Source organism: Porites lutea, chromosome 14 (genome assembly GCF_958299795.1).
Source record: "Porites lutea chromosome 14, jaPorLute2.1, whole genome shotgun sequence".
Classification (NCBI taxonomy): domain Eukaryota; kingdom Metazoa; phylum Cnidaria; class Anthozoa; order Scleractinia; family Poritidae; genus Porites; species Porites lutea.
The window spans coordinates 16,350,434-16,371,672 of NC_133214.1; the positions used below are offsets into that span (position 1 = coordinate 16,350,434).

Below are 21,239 nucleotides of genomic sequence, written 5' to 3' on the forward strand. Positions count from 1 at the left end.
GAAAATCCGACGACGAGATACTCTTTGGGGTAGCTGAGGATATTTTACACAAGAACTTTGACACGGAAGCGGCACTGCGGAAATACTCCACCACCTATACACAGAGTATGAACACGGTATTGGTGCAGGAAATGGTCAGGTTTAACAGGCTAACGAGAAGTCGTGCGATCTTCGCTTATGAACATACAGAAAGCTGTTAAGGTGAGTGAACTTCAGGTAAATTGAATAGCTATTTTTATAGAGTTCTTGTTTGAAGTTTTGACTAAACGTGAAGTAGAATCTTTATTCCTTTACAGTCTCAAAGGCAGACCGTAGCCATTGCGACGGGAAGTGTCCTCGTGCCTTATAGAGAGTCAGAGAAAATGACTGAAAATGACTTACTCTAGGTGTCCAATGCATAGAGGGTCAAATAAGACAGAGACTAACTCTTGATGTCTGTTTAAAGAGAGTTGACTGTATTACTGGACCCTCTCGAACCTGTCGCTGACTGAAAGCAGTAAATACAGTTTCCTCTAAGGTGGAAATAGTACGTCAGGCAACCTCCGTTATTTCAAATCATGTTGCGTTCATCTGTGTGCGATATTGGACGACATGTTGCACACAGCACTTGTCTCTAGGAAATGTACCCGAGACATGTTACCATTTCCTCTCACCCCTCCCTGCGGGTATATATTTTGCTCCTTTGTTATGGGGTAGGCAACTTAGAGGATGTTGTTTTCGCTGCGTGTTTAGGCATAGGACTCACTAAGCCGGTTTACCCGACCTTTTATATGATCCCTAAACATTGTTCCACAGGGCCTGGTTGTTATGTCCTCTGAACTAGAGGAGGTAGCGAGCGGCATCTTTAAAGGCAAAATCCCTGGTCTGTGGATGAAGAAGTCCTAGCCATCTCCTAAACCACTTGGCAGTTACATCAATGATCTGATTGCTCGCCTCAAGTTTCTTTAAGAGTGGTATGACAATGTCACAATGGAGCGCCTCCCGTGTTCTGGGTATCTGTTTTTTTTCTTCACTCAGGCCTTCTTACCGGGATCAAAGCAGATGAAGGGGCCAAAAAATACACCATTCCTAATGATCTCCTAACGTTTGACCTCGAGGTTCTTGGCGACGATAATTACGAAACTCCACCCAAGGACGGTGTCTTTGTTAACGGCTTGTTCACGGAAGGATGTCGATGGGATCGAGAAAAGAGAGTGATTGCAGAGTCGCACCCGAAAGCTTTGTATGATGGTATGCCTGTTATGTGGCTCACACCCTGCAAGAAGGAAGACATTGTTGACCGGCCGCATTTTGTCTCCCCTGTTTACAAAACAAGCGAGAGGAGAGGTACGCTCTCTACCACAGGCCACTCCACCAACTTTGTGATGGACATGCGCCTGCCATTTGATCAGCCACAGTCCCCTTGGATCATGCGTGGTGTGGCTCTTCTTTGCCAGTTGGATGATTAAGGAAGTGTTACATGCAGTATTAACGTGCACTCAAGAAGTGTGATATGCAGAATTATTAACGTACAACTTGTATATAGTCCTCATTCAGTTTATGGTGGTAAAATTTATATCCTGAATTTAGAACCGACTGATATTGTCTGCTTTATTCAAGCTGGAGTAGGAACAAGTATGGTCTGTACCCTGTTAATACGTTCTTACGTACTTTGTACTGACAAGTAGTAAATATACTGAGCGGTTGTAGTAAGGAATGGATTTAACAATATTCCAAGGCGTGTATTAATTTTGACCAAGTTGTTAACTTTCCGCCCTCCTTTTACCGCAAGATTTTTTTTCAACTTTTTGGTCTGAAGGGATATTCATCGCACGACAACTGCAAAAACACTTTCACTACTATACTACAATGATTATTACATTCGTTATTATATTCACAATCCTCGCGGCATTCAGAGTCATTGTCAAAGAGGTTCTCAGTCAAGGGTTTTTCCCCTCCAATTCGGAAGAGACACGAAGGTTATTTTACCGACGCCAGTTTGTTTGTTCATCCTTTACGCGGCGATGGCCGGAACCAACGAGATATACGTAACAATCATAGGCGACCTTCCTGTTCTCCTGACGCCAGTTTAAACCGAGAGGCCTGGGTGTCCGGGGTACGAAGCTGAATGAAATGTTCAAAGTGAAATAGAAAATAGTCTTTCTCTTTAACTTATCGCTGATTGTAACCTCGTTAGTGTAGTGATCTTACTCTACCCCTCAATGCCCTGCAAGTTTAAGATCGTGGATCGTTTCCAGCGCCTGCGGAAACCACATTTTTCCCTCGCAAAGGTATGCAACTTTCTGGTCAACCTCGTTCTAAGGGTTCTCTCCTACCCGTCCCTGGGAACGAGGTTGTCCTCAGTCTATTTGCGGGTTGCGTCAAGTCAGGGAAAAAACTTAGATGTGAAATGAGCTATCTATATTATCATTCAAAAAGTCATTTTTATAATGAGGACTGTTTCTGTAGTTGGTCTCGTTTTGAAAGTGAGGGTTGGTTTTTGGAAGTTGTTAAAGGCCTATTGACAGCCTGAGTATCAGGTGTTTCTGGAGGAAAAAGGGAAAAGATAAGCGAAAATCTCCTGTCTCGTAGCCCCTTAGAAAAGCCTGATACTCAAACTAGCCTATTGAAGGACCAGTGTATAAGTGTCATATTTTGCAACTATTATTTTAAATAATGGAACGGTAGTTTAACCCGTCCAGGGCCCCCGCAGGGGAAGGGGCTGGGGGAGCCAGGGCCCCTCACTTTTTGAAAAATAAATAAATAAAATTAAGTACAGTGGAACCTCGATATAACGAAGGGTCAAGGGTGTGGCAAAATATGTTCGTTATAACGAGGTTCGTTAATTTATATTGCGAAAATTAAAAACTGCTCCGCGGGCCCTGCCGTCTAATCTTTGTTCAAACATAAGGTTTTAATGTCTATACTTTTAACTCGACGCAGATCGCACTCTGTCTTTGCAACGATTCGCCTTTCACAAAGATGGTCAGCAGGTGCGTGAACGCGTTCACCGATCAAGGAGCGCTTGTTGCGTGTTATTCATGCTTGCGTACTACAAAAGCGCCTGTTGGAAAGTCTAAGAAAGACTGAAACAACCACAAGGGCGTTTAGAGAAAGTTTTCAATTTGTTTCAAAGCCTTTTTCCATATATATAATAGTCAAATTTACCTAATTCAGCACGAAACAAGTCGGTAATTCCCGTGTTTAATGTTAAAGACGGCTTTACTCCATCCATGTGTGTCCATTTGATCTGTTCGACGTTACATATTGTCTGTTAACTGTGTCTGTTAATGCAACCCGTTAGGCTGTCGGAGATAATAAGCGAATTGACTAAATTGATGCACGAATTGTTGCTCTAGGATCCACTGCCGTGACATGTGTCATTTAAAAGTTATTATTGGAGCCTTTTTCGAGGGCTACCCATATCCCTATTGACCCTTTGTCTCACGTATTACGGAGAAAGCCATGACTCTGTCGGTGTTTTACCATTATAATGCTTGGACAGTATGAGTCGATCCCATCGCACCTAAGTGTCAGCAGTCCAAGCCAATTCTCCTCCGATCGAGACATTGTGAATATCAGTGACATCGAGGACATAGGGTTTTTGTTTCTTGGAACTCAGGGAAAGTCAAGGATTTTTTTTCAATTTCGGTTTCATCACACTAGTTAAGAGGCACGGAGGTGTAGTTGAGGTTTCACGTTTGGTTTATGCTGCTTTCAGTCGTCATTTCACCAGACACATCGCTACACATAACGAGTACATAAATTAAGAGTGCAGGAAAAGTCAGTAACGCACTGAACGCTACAGACCGTGAGGAAGGTATTTTCATTCAGCTATTGTAGTTTTTGTCTATGGCTTGCGTTACTTGTTCAGGGACGAGCTGTCAATTATTTTTCATATGATGTGACCAAATAGATTCATTGCTGGCATATTAAAACAGTTAAGAAGTCATTACACAGCGAGAACGGTAAAACTCTTGTTTTCACGCTTCAGAGGACACCAGTCTAGAGGAATGACAGGCTTTTATTCAGGAGTTAACCATTTGAACACCAAAGAGAATTTCATTTTGGTTATATGATCCCTGTTTGGGTAGAACTAGTCGATCCGATCATAGCTAAGGCCATTCCCATAAAATGTTTCGTTTCCCTTTGCCCTCCCTCTTGTGAAGGTGGGTCGGTCGGTCGGTTGGGCAAAAAAAAAAAAGAATGAACACATGATTACATGTTAAATCTCACGTTTAGTCTGCAAGATATAATCAGATGGTAGAAGATGTATATTAACAGGACTATCAAATGTCTAAAAAGGCTACATAAACGAATTAGCGATGACAATTTAAGATCGTGTGCTTGTTAATTAAAGTACTTGCTTCTTTACAAGTGATTCTGGATTTTTTTTTTCATTATTTTTCCAAAAAAATGGGTCGGTCTGGTGATGGGAAACGAAACATTTTATGGGGATGGCCTAAGTGTCGGTAGTCCAAGCGAATTCGGCTCCGATGAGATTTGCTGAATAACGCCCAGTTATCAGTGACATCGTCATGGACAAAGCGGTTTTGTTTCACGCAATTTTAGGGAAAGTCCCGGACAGATTTGCATAATATGTCACAAACAAACTTCATTTCAGTTTTTTTTGATAAAATGTTTGTATGCGAGGATGGTAGTTCTTTTTTTTACTAAAAAGGCGAAACAGTTTAAATTTTCGTTCGTTTTGCGTCCTGGAATATTGGCGAAATGACTCTTTTCCAAATAAAGATTTTGCTGAGATTGTTTTGACTATTTTGAGACAAATAATGTAAACTTGCCTTCTTTACACTGGCTAATTTCGTTTCCAGTGAGGTAGATACAAACTTCACATCATCATTTAAAAATAAAAACTAGCCGTGTAAAATGATAATACTGCTAAGCTGCATGTTGATATGTTCTCATTCATATCTGTCAGTGCATCATGCAGTTTTTTAAAATATCTTGGTACCGTTCAGGAGAGATATCATAAAGAGAAAAGAGAATTTTTTTTATCCAGGCACCGACAGTTTTAAGACCCGGAATATGGACAAACCGTCGGCTGATTATACGGATACGGATATATCAGCCTCCTCCTCAGGCCCTTCATTTTTCGCAAGGTAGAGGCGAACGACGGATGAACCGCCGCAAGGGACCATGGGAAGGGTACAGACTGCAGGGGGGAAGCCCATTTTCTCCTTCCCGCCTTCCTTTGCGCGCACATGTTCATCGAGAGAGAGACGTCTGGGTACGAGGCAGCAGATATACGCTGCATATGCTAGTGGAATGACTCGTTTTGGACTACTCGTTATCGGTTCGTTATCTCGACACCAAAAATGTACACATTAAGGTATTTATATTAGACATGCATTTTGGAAATCGGTTCTAACTATTCGGCATCCAGTTCTGAATTTGTTACAGCTTTTGTTTCTTGGAATGCAGGGAGAGTCCTAGATTTTTCCACATCTGATAAAGGCACGAAAGGGCGGCTGACTTCGAGGTAAGTAGCTTGGTTTATAAAAAATAAACTCATCTTAGCTTACCTTTTTCTATTTCATATATCTTACTTGAGATTTTAATTTTCGCACTAAGTTTCCTGAATTGCGAGTGTGTATATATAAAAGACTCATAAAACTCGACCTCTGATTGGTAGGGATCGTTTGTCGTGTGATTTCAAAAGTTGGAAGCAACTCTTTGAAGAGCTCATACAATCAAATCGTTTCGCCTTTACGAAATAGATTTCCTTAAATAGAAAAGCTAATAAATATTCCCAGTTGATACAGACATGTAACGCCGGGTAGATATTGAAATTAACAAAAAAATACCCTACGTCTATTTCATGCATGTTAATTAAACTGCGTATTCCTTTCTTGGTATCGTTATCAGCGTACGAGGCTTTGATTTCTGATCGTAAAATGCGGAGAGTCCTAAAGCTTTATTCTACTTCACTGTACTCTTAGAGATAGATTTCCTGGTAAGGTCTTGGTAGTGTAGCATACATATTATGTTACAAAGATAAATCATTTCCGTTTTTTTTCTAATGTTTGTATTGGAGCATGTTAGTCCTTTTCACTTTCTTGGAAAGCAAAACAGTTCCAAATGTCGTTCGTTTTGCAGGGTTAATATTGGTGGAATTAGGTTTGGCACCGCCATATTCGACTGCTGGGTTCGTTAACCTTGCCCAGCGAAACAGCCGTTGAGGACTTCATAGCAAGGCAGGCGCCACAAACTTCCTCAGAAGAAAGTGAATAGTCTGAGTTCCCCTTACTACCAAGAAAAATTCCCAATATTCGCTTGCGGTTAATAAATCCCCGCGATTTCTAGTTTCATGCGCGCGCTCGACGAACTTAAAAGAGAAAATACAGGATATAGCTGACAAGCTAGCCTTTCCCAGGTTTGAGAGATTTCTAGGCAATATTTGCTCCTTCCAACAAATTTTACAGAAAAAAGTCGTTGGGTGCCCTGGTATGAAAGTATTAAACGATTCATCAGTAGACATGCTGCCTCGCAACACGTCGTGTATGTTGTATCAAGGGCTAGTGTGTTTCTTGTGGGGAATCATTGCAATTGGCACATGGGGCTTTATTTCTTACTGCAGGGACGGTCCCAGAGTTTTCAATTTTCACTTTGCTTTTGGTACTTCTCCTTCACGATCTGGTGAGACAGATTTCTTGGTGAGTACTTTGATCTAGCCATTTACATTTCCTAGTTTAAGATTCGAACGTTCAGTTTCAGTTGTTGAGCTGCCAACGAGGGAGTTAGTAGAGAGAGTTGATTGTTTCCGGTCTTTTCTTCTTCTCGGAAAGCGAAACGATTTGTTGTTGATTATCGGTGGTAGGGCAAATTAAGATTTCTTTCGTTGCGATTTCTAAATACTGGCAGACTCTACATCAGGAAAAGATTTTGAGAACTTGATTGCAAGGACAATGGCTACTTTAAAGCATTGCAAAGCATTGACCCGCGTATTCAAAGTATTTAAATTTTAGTTTGACGTCTCTTATTTAACCTTGTTTGGGATTATGGTTTCATACTTAACGTGTCGGAAGATACAAAAAACGTTATTTACTCCACTGATAGTTGTGAATCTTTCAAGTTCATCCGTTTTACAGGTTGAGCAACAAAAAGTGACGGTTTTTTTCCCTACTTTTAAATTTTCTTCATGCACATCTTGTCGGTTATATAGTTGGTTGATTCCCTCTGTTCAAAAAATAATCTACTTTGATCTCTTGTATCTCTCTTTTCCTGGCAGTTTAGGATACATTGTATGTCAGCATTATGAATCGCTGTACGTGTTACCTATATTTGATTACTATTTAATATGGGAGCAAGATGGTTTTGTCTTTCTTGCATTCGCCGAGATCTTATAAGTTCCGCTTTGTGTGACATAATTTGTCTTTAGTTTCAGTTATATTTATTTTTTATGTAGCTTTTCTTTACCGTGGCGGCATGCGAGTCTTTAATTTTCCCAGTGTCAGCGAAGTAGCTCGACATCCTTATTCAACAAGGGACTGCTTGATTTTACTGATCTTTCAGAGCAAAACAGCCTGGGGTTGTTTGTTAGTACGTCAGGCGTGTCAAACTTCACTTGCCGGAGGTAAGAAGTGTGGCTTGTCTTCGACTGGTTTAAGAAAGGGATATATATTTTCCTCACCCTAAAAGGTAAGAACTACGTAATTGCTTGAAGAAGAGCTTATCCTTTTTACTTTCGTTAAGGGGGGCGTACAGGCAGGGGGCGATGCCAAGAGGGGCTGCAGGCCCCCCCCCCCCTGGGCAAATTTTTTGAGTTCCCCCGTTTTTGGGGGGCAGCAAGGGAAAATTTGGGCGACGCCAGTTTTTAAAGACGTTTTCATGCTTTTTTTTTACTATTATTATTTTATTTTTTTTCATGATTTTAAACTTTTAACCTGAAGTCGGCGTAATATTCTAGTTAAATTCACACGAGACAGTGGTTGCCTAGCTCGTGATGAGTTTCTGGGTATTAGGGAAGGGTAACATATGTTGATTTACATATTTGTATTTTTTTATTGTTCGGCACTGCACTAGCTGGAATGGGCTATTTCCGGTCGTCAATTGATTAGAATAAACTTCCGCATATCTTTCTAGAATCATCTCCGCTCGTAGAACACTGTATGGCAGATAGCATCAGCAATGGGTCTGAAAATGAAGAAGTGGCTGACTACTTCAGTTTAAATTACGAGAAGAATCTTATTTTAAAAAAAAAATCTATCGAGCGGTTTTAAAATTATTCGCTAATTTTTTAAAGTAGACCGAACTGAACTTACAAAACCACCAACAAGAGCGCCTCGATACATACTAATCAAATCCTTCTTTCTAGCAATCGGCCGGAGCTATCTCCACGATCTTTCACACACGTTTTTAAACCACTGTGAGGTGAAATTGCATGGTCAAAAGCGCTTCGTTTGCTACAAATAACGGCCAAACATCAACATTTTCATGTTTTACCGTATTTCTAACGATAAAAACTTCATCCCAAAATATCTTGATAACGCTCTTACAGATTCCGCTTTAACTTCAAGAACATCGAGTCGACCGTATTGAAGAAAAAAGTGAAGGATTTTGTAAGAACAGTAGTTCCCAGTGCCGAGAAATATTGCTGCAAGTAAAATAGGTAATGGCGTCATTTCGTTGACAACTCCGATGTCATTGCAACTCTGATAATGACAAATTTTCATCTTTATCTAACGCAACTGTGGTGGCAGTTTTTCCAAATGTTTGTTTATGGCGACGTAGTTTAAGCTCGAACTTGGCAGGTATTGACCCTTAAAAACTGTATCGAGCCACCTTTATATGCCAGTACGGCATATGTTGTTTCGTAGAAATTTGGGCAACTTGCGAGAACTTTTTGGGCAAATGGTTTACGGCCTCCCCTGACAGGAAGTTGCCCGTACTGTACACGACAGTACGCCTATGGTTACTTTGCTTTTAAATGTATAAAAGCATTAATATGTATGAGATGATTGGAACACGATTTGTAGAGATTATTTGTTATTTCCTGAATCATTAAACTGGAAAGTACAAACCATAAATAACTGCTGACAAAATGAAAAAAGTTTGTAAAAGAGTTGGCAAATTCGTCTATTCTGAAAAATAAAGCGAATGTAAAACGCAAGCAATATTTGCCAGAGAGCTTTCAGTTATCGCTCAGAATTCAACTGTTTCCGTGGCATAAACTTGAGTATACCTAAATACAGAGCGAAAACTCGAGCATGGCTGCGAGCTAGGATTCGAACCAGGACTTCGAACGAGGGCTTCTTTTGCTCAGTTATTACTAGAGACAAATTCTCAGTGAAGTGTTGCGAGTACAGTCCCTGAGCGGTACTAAATCATAACGTATATGAGTGTTATGAATTGGCTTACCAACATTTATATTTCAAGCAGTTTATTTATCGCGCGAGTTTTTGGCGATGACCCGGCTCAGTGGAACCTTAATAAAGCGAACACGTTTTACTAATCCATTGGCCCTTCGTTGTATCGATGTTCCACTGTAATTTCCATTGGAGTAAGATTTCTGATACAAAAACAACGAGTGCGTACATACCGTACAAAGCACTTTCCATGTGGTATTGTGTTTATTATATGCATACTGAGACATTCATCGTTTTGGCGGCCTTTTTATTTTAAATCTTTCAAAAATGCTAAAATTTGACGCTACACACTTACCGCAAAATGACAACGAAAATGAAGTATCAGCTTTTTAGTAAAAACCAGGGACCGCGGAGGGGGAGGGGCTGGTAGGACTATAGCCCTACCACTTTTTTGCTGGCAGATATTTTCTAGCGCTCCAGTTCACATGGAAAACGTTCTCGTGGAATTATTGGACTTTGCCCTTAAAGGTGGACGGTGAGAGCTAGTTTTTTTCCACTAATTCTTGAGAACTATGCAGTTCTTATGGAAGTGGGATGTTTGTTTGTCCGAACGATTACAACCCGATGTACATACAAGACGATAATAGGATGTAAGACCTAAATGGAACGATTTGACTTTTTCTTTGGTTTGCATTTTGGAGGGCAGCTTCATTCCCACACCGATAATCTATCTAAGGATCTTCAGGGTACTAAGGCAGCTGCTGTCAGTGGACAAGGCCTAGCATTGGCAAATCTAACAAAGGAGACGCTCACAAAAATGCCCAGTGATCAGAGCTTTGACCATTTCTATGGTAATATTTCCCGCAAGAGCGAAGGCCTGCTTGGTAAACCAACGCTTCCAAGAAAGCGATGCACTTCGGCCAGACTGGAGGTTGGTGCTGGCACACCAAGCTACCCCCAAACTGCCAAAGATCACTTTAGAAGGGTATATTACGATGCTATTGATCTTATCGTCAGTGCTATCTATCAGGAAAGCTTCCGCTCCTACGCCCAGATGGACACCCTCTTGGTTAAAGCTGCTAATGGTGACGACTATGAGGCAGAGTTCAAGTTTCTTGAAGCATCATACAGAGAAGAGGTTGATACAGGTGCGCTACCCAGGCATGCAACTAAGTATTTTGGAAGTTATGTTATAGGAGAAGATAGCATGTTTTGACGAAATCCTGAAGGCGGTGTCAAAGTTTCCAAAACCAGAAGAGAAGCTTATTCAGGAAGCCCAAACTATCTGTAAGCTGCCTCCTGTAAATCCTGCAACCAGCGTTGCTGGCGAGCGTTCATTCTCATCTGCACAGCATCTAAAGATGTGGCTTCTATCCAGGATGGGTGACCTAGCAGTGCTGAATGGTCACAAGCGTAGAACAGACAGTGTCTCTATAACTACACAGGAGTTTGTTTTACGTAATAAGAATCGCAAGAGAAGCTTCGGCACTTCGGGCAACTTCAAAAAGTAGCAACCTCAGGAGGTTTATGCAACATATTGGCTATATTGGATAGTATAACACGTGTGGACGTTTTTGTTATATTTGTTGAGGTGGTATATAAGATGGCGCGCAAATGCAAGATAAATGGCGAAACACCGACCTGAATGTTTCTTTATATTGGCCAGAGTTTTTAGCCCTACCACCTTAAAATGGTCTCCGCGGTCCCTGAAAACGTTTGTTAAAAACATAAATGACGGTGAGGATATGAGGTAATCCAAGAACTATAAGTAATCTTAACTATTTGTTCTCAATGCACAATTGAAAATGAGTGAATTTAATTAAAATGGCTGGTTTCAATATAAGCTATAAGCTTAAATGAAAGGCAAAGTAGCTCCGACAAAAAGCATAACAAAAGCTTACGTCTCGTTCTGTTTATCCCTTTCCGCTGTTGTTTTGCCGGCTCTCAACCGTTTTCTTTATCGACAGTGAAACAAACGAAACTATTCCACTCCATTTCCGAAATGTTTTTCACTTTTTTAGCAAGAAAAACTCTTTGAGTAAAACTTTTCTCGTTGAATGTGTGCGAAGCGGCGCTGCAAGCTGCAATAAAAGGCGGGAATTTTGGCGCGAAACTCGCACACCTCTGTGGCTTTTATTTGGACGTAACATTTTTCTCACACGTGAAAAAACATTGTTCGCGATTCTGATTGAACGTATCATTCTTTTCACGTGTGAAAACCATCGTTCGCTCCTCTGATTGGCTAGAACTAATTTGCGTACGAAAGTTTACGACATAGCTTTTTGGTGAGTATTTCTCAGTATGTATATAATACAAACATGGTGAACGCCAGTGGGTTATGACGAATTAGTCGGGGGATTGGAGCCGATATTTTGAGTGAATAATAATATACACTTTATGTCAGATCCCGAGGGAAACAGTTAGTTTTGTTTTCCCGAGAGTCCTGATGTTTCCCGAGACGAGAGTCGAGAGAAACATCAGGACTCGAGGGAGAACAAAACTAACTGGTTTCCCGAGGAACCTGACATTAAGTGTTTTGTTATATTTCTAGACTTTCACTTCAACAGCAACAAAAGAATAACCAGACCGAGCCAAAACAGTCGACTCGGTACTTATAACAACACAAATTTAATTCTCAAAACCACTGAATGAATGATTTACAAAGTACTCTTCTTATATTATCTGCATCTTTTTCCTCCACTAGCTGCTGTTTCTCTCCTGGGATAACTTTAAAAATCGTTGCTTTTTTGTTTGAGGCTTCGTGTTTGTGTTGTGTTCATTCACGAAAAAGGAAACTGGCAGTGTGGGTTTTTCCCGCCTCCTGTCACTCCATTTTCCCTCATGCTTTGATCACGTGCTGTAATGTATCCCGAGCGGGGTGCATTGCTCCATGTATCACGATCGGGATACATTTGATTTTAGTCAAGGCCACGTGACTAAGAATCAACCAATGGCAGTCCCTGTTTAGTTGAGTGAAAGTCTAGGAATATAACAAATAGAGGATATTACATGGCAACGAGGAGATACGAAATTTCTCCTCTTGTGTTGAAAAAATATTTCACTAGAGAGCGCAGCAAACGAGTGAAAAGTTCTTCAACACAAGAAAAGAAATTTCGTATCTCTAAGCGGCCATGTAATGTTCTATTCAATTTATAAACACCAATGAAATATATATATATATATATATATATATATACATATCAAACCATTTCGCCTTAATATTTTTTAAGTCCTAGAGAAGCCGAATGTGTCAGAACTAAAAATGGAACAAAGTAGAAAGTAGAGAGCCTTTAAATACAAATTCCTCTTCTTTACAATTTAGCAAAGAGCTATCCTAAAATATATATGGCTCATAGAATTTTACATTTTCTACATTTTTTACTCATTTCTTAAAAACGCTTTTGCAATACTATATGAACTTATGGTCGTGCAAATAAAGCTCGTTGTTGTTGTAAAAGCTTGTGGCTGAGATAGTTTTTTTTCCCAGATTTTTTAACAGTACGATTTATGATGGTAAACAGTAGATTACAAACTACATCTGTTAAACTATTTATTTACATATTCTGCATTTGTAGATTCAAGAAGTATAGAATAGGCCAAAGAAACACCTGAAGAAATGATAGTCCAACACTTATAATCCTGTCCTACCTCAGTAAATCTTACATGAAAGCTTGATTATCTTGCCTAAAAAGTTTAAATGTTCGGTTAAAAAGACGTTAAGAATCCTGTTTCCACTTTCTTGCTCTTAAAATATTTTTTTTCTCAAGGTTAACAAAAACGCGTCATGGACAACATCTTGGAGATTCTACAGACCATTCATATTGGTGCAGTCGTTGCAACTTTACTTTTCAACACTGGACGTATTATGGAAGCAGTACACATCTTTAACGAATGTTTGGTGCTTCTTAACGGTAAAGCCCTAGAAACAATCAAAGAACTTACCACACCACGTCTTATCTATGTATGCCATAAACTTCTTGATGGCTATACTCTTGTGTACGATCACACCCGTGCGATAGAATGTGGTAAAAAGCTTCTAGTGACACTACGCAATAGTGGCCAAAAAGAAGCAGAAGGGATGACATTACTTAAACTAGCGAACATCTACTATCAAAGAGGCAAGTACAAGGAAGCAAAACAGTTTTACGAAAAGGTACTCAGTATCATGATTGAGGCTGGAAGTAATCGCATACTTGGAATATGTTACGGAAATCTAGGAATCTTGTTTCTTTCTGTTGGTCAATATACCAAGGCTGAAGAATACCTTCGAAAAGCACTCGTGATCAGGAGACAAATCGGTGACAAAGAAGGAGAAGCAACAGATTACGGAAATCTAGGAACCGTTTTTAAATCTGTTGGTCAATATACCAAGGCTGAAGAATACCTTCAAAAAGCACTAGTGATCAGGAAAGAAATCGGTGACAAAAAAGGAGAAGCAGCAGATTACGGAAATCTAGGAACCGTGTTTAAATCTGTTGGTCAATATACCAAGGCTGAAGAATACCTTCAAAAAGCACTAGTGATCAGGAGAGAAATCGGTGACAAACAAGGAGAAGCAAAGGATTACGGAAATCTAGGAACCGTGTTTGAATCTGTTGGTCAATATACCAAGGCTGAAGAATACCTTCAAAAAGCACTAGTTATCAGGAAAGAAATCGGTGACAAAGAAGGAGAAGCAACGGATTACGGAAATCTAGGAACTGTGTTCGAATCTGTTGGTCAATATACCAAGGCTGAAGAATACCTTCAAAAAGCACTAGTGATCAGGAAAGAAATCAGTGGCAAAAAAGGAGAAGCAGCAGATTACGGAAATCTAGGAACTGTGTTTGAATCTGTTGGTCAATATACCAAGGCTGAAGAATACCTTCAAAAAGCACTAGTGATCAGCAAAGAAATCGGTGACAAAAGAGGAGAAGCATCTGTTTACAGAAATCTAGGAACTGTGTTTAAATCTGTTGGTCAATATACCAAGGCTGAAGAATACCATCAAAAAGCACTAGTGATCAGGAAAGAAATCGGTGACAAACAAGGAGAAGCAACAGATTACGGAAATCTAGGAACTGTGTTTATATCTGTTCGTCAATATACTAAAGCTGAAGAATACCTTCAAAAAGCACTAGTAATCAAACAAGAAATCGGTGACAAAAAAGGAGAAGCATCTGCTTACGGAAATCTAGGAACTGTGTTTGAATCTGTTGGTCAATATACCAAGGCTGAAGAATACCTTCAAAAAGCACTAGTGATCAGCAAAGAAATCGGTGACAAAAGAGGAGAAGCAGCAGATTACGAAAATCTAGGAACTGTGTTTGACTCTGTTGGTCAATATACCAAGGCTGAAGAATACCTTCGAAAAGCACTAGTGATCAGCAAAGAAATCGGTGACAAACAAGGAGAAGCATCTGCTTATGGAAATCTAGGAACTGTGTTTCAGTCTGTTGGTCAATATACCAAGGCTGAAGAATACCTTCAAAAAGCACTAGTGATCAAGAAAGAAATCGGTGACAAAGAAGGAGAAGCATCTGCTTACGGAAAGCTAGGAACCGTGTTTAAATCCGTTGGTCAATATACCAAGGCTGAAGAATACCTTCAAAAAGCACTAGTGATCAGGAAAGAAATCGGTGACAAAGAAGGAGAAGCAGTAGATTACGGAAATCTAGGAACCGTGTTTAAATCTGTTGGTCAATATACCAAGGCTGAAGAATACCTTCAAAAAGCACTAGTGATCTGGAAAGAAATCGGTGACAAAAAAGGAGAAGCATCTGCGTACGGAAATCTAGGAACTGTGTTTAAATCTGTTGGTCAATATACCAAGGCTGAAGAATACCTTCAAAAAGCACTAGTGATCAAGAAAGAAATCGGTGACAAGGAAGGAGAAGCATCTACTTACGGAAATCTGGGAGTTGTGTTTCTTTCTGTTGGTCAATATACCAAGGCTGAAGAATACCTTCAAAAAGCACTAGTGATCAGGAAAGAAATCGGTGACAAACGAGGAGAAGCATCTGCTTATGGAAATCTAGGAACTGTGTTTCAATCTGTTGGTCAATATACCAAAGCTGAAGAATACCTTCAAAAAGCACTAGTGATCAAACAAGAAATCGGTGACAAACGAGGAGAAGCATCTGTTTATGGAAATCTAGGAACTGTGTTTCTTTCTGTTGGTCAATATACCAAGGCTGAAGAATACCTTCAAAAAGCACTAGTGATCAGCATAGAAATCGGTGACAAAGCTGGTGTTGGAGCTTCATACTTAAAACTGGGAAAACTTTGTCGAGAATGTCAACTTACTGCAAAGAGTCAAGAATTTGCTAATAAAGCATTTGAGATAAGTTAGGAAATAGGGGACATTGAAATGCAGTTTGACAGCCACCTTACCATTGCTCTGAACGAGTTAGTGGCAGGAGGAAGCATAACTGAATTTCGGCGAAATCTGCATGAAAGCATTCAGAAGTGCGAAGAAATGCATGATTTTTTAAGAGTGAAAGATCCATTCAAAATTTCTTTTTTTGATGAGCATGTGTCCCCTTACCTTCTTCTTTGTGGGTTGTTAATTGCTACAGGCAGTTGTTATGAAGCTCTTTACGTTGCCGAGCTTGGACGATCCAGAGCACTGACAGACGTACTTTCAGATAAGTACTCTGTGGAAAAAGGGGTATCAGTCAACCCACAGTCATGGATTGGTATTGAGAACATTATGAACAAAAACGCACTTAGTTCTTGTCTTTATGTTTCCTGCTTCGATGATAATATGTTTTTTTGGATTCTCAAGCCAAACAAAATGATAGTTTTTCGACAAACGAGACTCAAAGAAAGTGCAGATAAAGTGTTTGAAAATCAGACATTTGGTGGCTCTCGTGATTTACGTCAAGACCAATGCGAAGATCGATCATTATTTTCATGTGTAAGTTCCCCGCTATTATGCAAACAATCTCAGAGTGACAGCTTCGAATCTTTGCGTCTTATCGAAGAAGACGAAGACGAAAATCACGACTCTAAGCCTTTAACCCTTGCTGATGGTTACAACATGATAGTCGCTCCTGTAGCTGACTTACTCCAAGAATCAGAAATCATTATTATACCGGATAACTTGTTGTATCCTATTCCTTTTGCTGCTTTAAAGGATGGATATGGAAAGTATTTATCGGATACTTTCAGAATTCGCATTGTCCCTTCCTTGACGACTCTTAAGTTGATTCAGCTCAGTCCAGCAGACTACCATAGTAAAACCGGTGCACTGATCGTAGGGGAGCCAGACGTTAGTGATGTATACTACCAAGGAAAAATTCTACAGTTAAACCCACTTCCTTGGGCGAGAAAGGAAGCAGAGATGATTGGGCGACTGCTTGGTGTTCAACCGTTGCTTGGAAAGGATGCAACTAAGCAGGCAGTCCTGGAAAGCATGCATTCAGCAAGTCTCATTCACTTCGCTGCTCATGGTTATGCCGAACGTGGAGAAATTGCTCTTTCTCCTATAAGCTCCTGCGGAGCTCCACACGAAGAAGACTACTTATTAACGATGGCTGAAATTTCACAAGTTCGACTAACAGCCAAGCTGGTTGTCCTTAGCTGCTGTCATAGTGCAAGTGGTCAGATTAGAGCTGAGGGAATTGTTGGAATCGCTCGAGCATTTCTAGCATCGGGTGCACGCGCCGTGCTGGCGGCGCTGTGGGCTGTAGATGACAAAGCTACCATGTGGTTTATGAATCATTTCTACGAGCACCTTGTTCATGGTGAAAGTGCCAGTGAATCTCTTCATCAGACCATGAAGTCGATGAGAGAGACTCGCTTTTCTGACATCATGCAGTGGGCACCCTTTATGCTGATTGGAGATAATGTGACATTCAAAGGTTTGTATTTGATATCATTTTTAGGTTGTTTAGTTATCTTAGTCAAAATTTGTGAAATTGATGTTCGTGACACTACGCATCATTTTGAAAAATATTATTAAGGGGGTTATACTGAGTTTTCTTAGTGTTTTTATATATTGGCTTTTCCAATCCTGTTCATGGAAGTGAGGCAGCTGGAGAGAAGGCCAGATATTTTCCGAATTTTATGGAATATTTCGTGAAGCATGCTCGAATCTCTAACTAACTAAAGTGAAAATGTAAAAAAGGATATTTGAGATTCCAAAAGAGCATACGAAAACAATTTATTAATATACCGTAAAATTCCGAAAATAAGTGCTGGGGCTTATATTTTTGAAAGGCCCTTTTTGAGGGGCTTATTTTTGGAGGTGCCTACCTGGGTAGCCTCATAGTTGGAAGTGAATTTACCGTTTTTGTTTTGTTTTACTTTGCATTTGAGGGCAATTTCCCAAGTACAAGCCCCCGGGGGGCTTATATTCGGAAGGGCAATTTAACGGAGGGTTTTTTGTGTTACCGGTTTGGGGGGCTTATTTTTGGAGGGGCTTATACATTGAGGGGCTTATTTTCAGAATTTTACGGTATCACAGAGAAGAGAACTAAGTGTTAAACACACTTTTTCTTGAGGGTGTACCTGAAGAAAGAAAAAATGTAGCCTGTTCCAAGCTCCGCGACTGAGTCACTCCGCACGCCTTTCAATGCTTCATCCCTACTATCTGAGAGCCTGGAACAGGCTGAAAAAGACGCCGCTAGTAAAGTTTTTAGTCTTAAAAAGATTCATCCTCAGGGAACCAGAGACAGCGCAGAGGGTAAACGTAGTAATTACCGGTGGGCAAGAGTTTAAAAGCAGACGGAAAGATTCCCTAGGCCCTTAATCTAGACCAAGCAGCTGCAAGAGCATTTGATTTTGCAACTTCTATTTTATACAGGTATTTTTCTGGCAAATAAGTTAAGGGCAACTCCCTTGTCGATTTCGTGTCTTCTTAAAAGGAGGTTTTTTGTCATCAATGGCCTCTTTTATGATGCTTGTTCCGCGGAGAAGTCGAAAGATTTAATATGCCCCCAAGAAAGTATTTCGTTCCATTCGATTGGGTTTTACAATACGTTTTGCTTTAGTTCTCTTCGTAGTCGCGATTTTGTACCAGAGGAGATGGCTGATATTCTGGGCAACCATTGCACAGGCTGCTCGGGCGACAAGGGATAGGATGGTTGGTTTGATATCAATCTCCTGCTTGAAGCTATAATCTGATCAGTATACAAACAGCAAACGAATCGAAGGAATTTGAAATAAAGTAAAATATTCTCTCTGCATACATAACTGGCCGGTGAGGCGGGAATTAAGTAACTCTTTTGAATTCCGTGGTGTTGGGCCTACGCGCTCGTGGCGTGATGCATTGCGGTCCTTGGTTAGAATTGCTTAGTTTTTGCCCGCCTCTTGGCTAGTTCAACGGGGTTCAGTGGAAGTGACTTAGAAGTTTCGCCCCTCCCACCTCCCCTGGTGACGGTTGACGTCGCTTACACTCATTATTCGGCATGCCTATTGTCTTGGCAGTCGCGGTTGCCTCCCACAACTTAGTTCCCCGGGTCGGAACAACAGGTATGCAGTGCGAATAAATCGTTCAAAGAATACGTACAAAACGGGACCGTCATGATAATATTTTTTATTTTTATTGCAGGTGCATTTGATAAGAGCAGTTTGAAAGATGGCGAAGGTGCAACGGAAACAAAGAACTTGTAAACTGAGAGGAAACATGTTCAAGTTGACAACTACTGTCACAGATGTACATAAATGTATATACCTAGGATCTCAATGAAGAAGTCTTGTCTGAGACCGCAAAGTGAACAGGTGATAATTGTACTTTTTAAAGCAGGCGCCATTTTGATACGTTACGGGGGAAGGTGAAGCATGAGCTGAGCGTGGAGCACAAGGAGAAGGGATAGCCAGGACCAGTTAGTCGTCCTCATAGTGGAGACGTCAAAGTTGTATAGACCTTCTGAACCTACGTCTACTATATTAGTCAGAGCTTCTTTCGTTCTACGTGACTTCTGCTACTCTCATCAAGGCCTGCTCTTCAATTCACGCTTGCTTCAAATAAGCTCAATCATTTACATGTCTTACATCAACACGAGTATTACTTTGGTTTGATAAACTTTGTAAATGTACTGATATTGACAAACGTGATGAAATGCCAAATAGATATCTAAGTTATAATATGATTTTACTCAGTTAGTTATGTCACACCATCAATGGTCAAAGGCCTTGGATGAGGGCAAACAGGTGGACGTTGTTTTCCTGAACTTTGCAAAGGCTTTTGACATAGTGGCACATAATATCCTGCCGGAAAAATGTGTAATTTTGGTATCTCCGGTGCGCTTTGAATGAGAACAGAGAGTTGTCATAGAAAGAATAAATTCTCAATGGTACGCTATTCCATCGGGCGTACCTCAGGGCTCCTTATTGGGCCCTTGGTTCTTTGTAATTTTCATTGGTGATTTGCCTGAAGTAGTAATAGCTGGAAACTGTGTGTCATTATATGCTGACGACTGCAAAACATTCAGGATTATAAACTGTCCTTCTGATCACTCCGTATTTCAGTCAGGACCCAGTTGTTCGAACGCTGGTTAGCGCTAACCTGGGGTTAAATTTTAACCCAAGTTTCTTTTTCTTTTTATCAAAAGCTCACTATCGGATAATTTTCTCTATTCTTTTTAGAGTATCCAGTCATCAAATTGTAGGCAAAGAGAATTAAACTGAATTTGCTATTTAAGCTCTCATATCCGAGTTCAAATTTTGCACTAACCGTGGGTAACCTTAACCCAGCTTCGAACAACCCGGCCCAGATCTCGACAATTTTATATGCATGGAGTCAACAAAACCTCAGAGACTTTAACGTGAACGGAAATGTAAACTAATGCAATCTGCAATCTGTCTTGGAGCACCCATATTGATAAAATGTCGAATAAGGCCAACAAGATCCTAGGTCTAAGGGACCTGTAAAGGATTTCAAGATGATTCCACATTGAGACCTCTGTATCTTGCCCTGGTCAGATCACATCTAGAGTATTGCAGTGTTGTGTGGTCACCACACACATCTAGAAATATTTCTAAGTTGGAGCGAATTCAGCGAAGAGCAACTAAGTTTATTTTGAAGACCATGATGATTACGAACAACGGAGAAAAAAAGCTCAATTTGTTGTCCTTAGAACAAAGGCGATTTTCATTTGACGCATTATTCCTGTATAAAGCCCTGAATGGCTATATAAATATTGATCTATCTACATATGTACAGTTTTTCTTAGATTCTGATCGGTTTCCTTTGAGGGGAAAAAATGAATGTACTCTTAAAAAAAATTTGGCTAGAACTAATACATTTAAGTTTAGCTTTTTCAATAGGATCGTGGACATGTGGACACACTCTACCATTGCTTGTTCCTCAGGCAACAACTATTGCTAGTTTTAAGAAAGAAGTGAGGGAGTTTTAAGCTGGAAATGTGTGAGGTTTTTATTATTATTATTTTATTGATTTTTTTTGTACATATTTCTATATGCATTTTCACATTTTTAATTTTCTGTCTTATTAAATGTTAGTTTTTATGATATGAATATTTTTTAGAAGGTGGTCTGTCTTGTATGGGGTCTTTGACTCTTTTACAGACCGTCCTTATGGCGATACCTTTGTATTTATCACTTACGTGAAACCTTTTGCCATTAAATTGTAATAAATAACAAAGTGTTCCCTGGAAGTAAGTGCTCTTTGCCAGGGGCACCCAACGACGGTTTCCTCCTAAATACATTGAAAATACTTTTTAGGCTATCCAGAGTGCCTTTTTAATAGATCTCTAGAAATACACTCTATATCTATTCGGTCATCCTAGGGGTGCTTGAGTCTTTTCGACATTACAAGGGCTTCTGTCTTATTGTCTCCAAAATTTTAGACGCAATTTAACGTATTACGAAAGTGAAAATTTTTCTGATTGCTCTCTCCATCACATTTTTGAATCCGAAAATAAATTTAGGTTTCCTTTTTTCTACGAAAAATAGCCTAACCTAGGGAGTGAAATGTGAAAAATTAAA

At 40.0% G+C, this 21,239-nt stretch overlaps 1 protein-coding gene and 1 pseudogene across 1 annotated transcript in view; both read left to right on the top strand.

Moving 5' to 3' along the window:
- Window positions 1-1,609, top strand: part of LOC140924858 (dynein axonemal heavy chain 7-like) — a 9,254-nt gene extending 7,645 nt beyond the window's left edge. The window contains exons 3-4 of the mRNA XM_073374861.1: window positions 1-201; window positions 796-1,609. The exon at window positions 1-201 is cut by the window's left edge and continues 328 nt beyond it. The gene's annotated coding sequence lies outside the window, so the exon portion shown is untranslated. The remainder of the gene's footprint in view (window positions 202-795) is intronic.
- Window positions 1-20,571, top strand: part of LOC140924804 (uncharacterized) — an 81,277-nt pseudogene extending 60,706 nt beyond the window's left edge.
- Window positions 20,572-21,239: the final 668 nt, after the last annotated feature.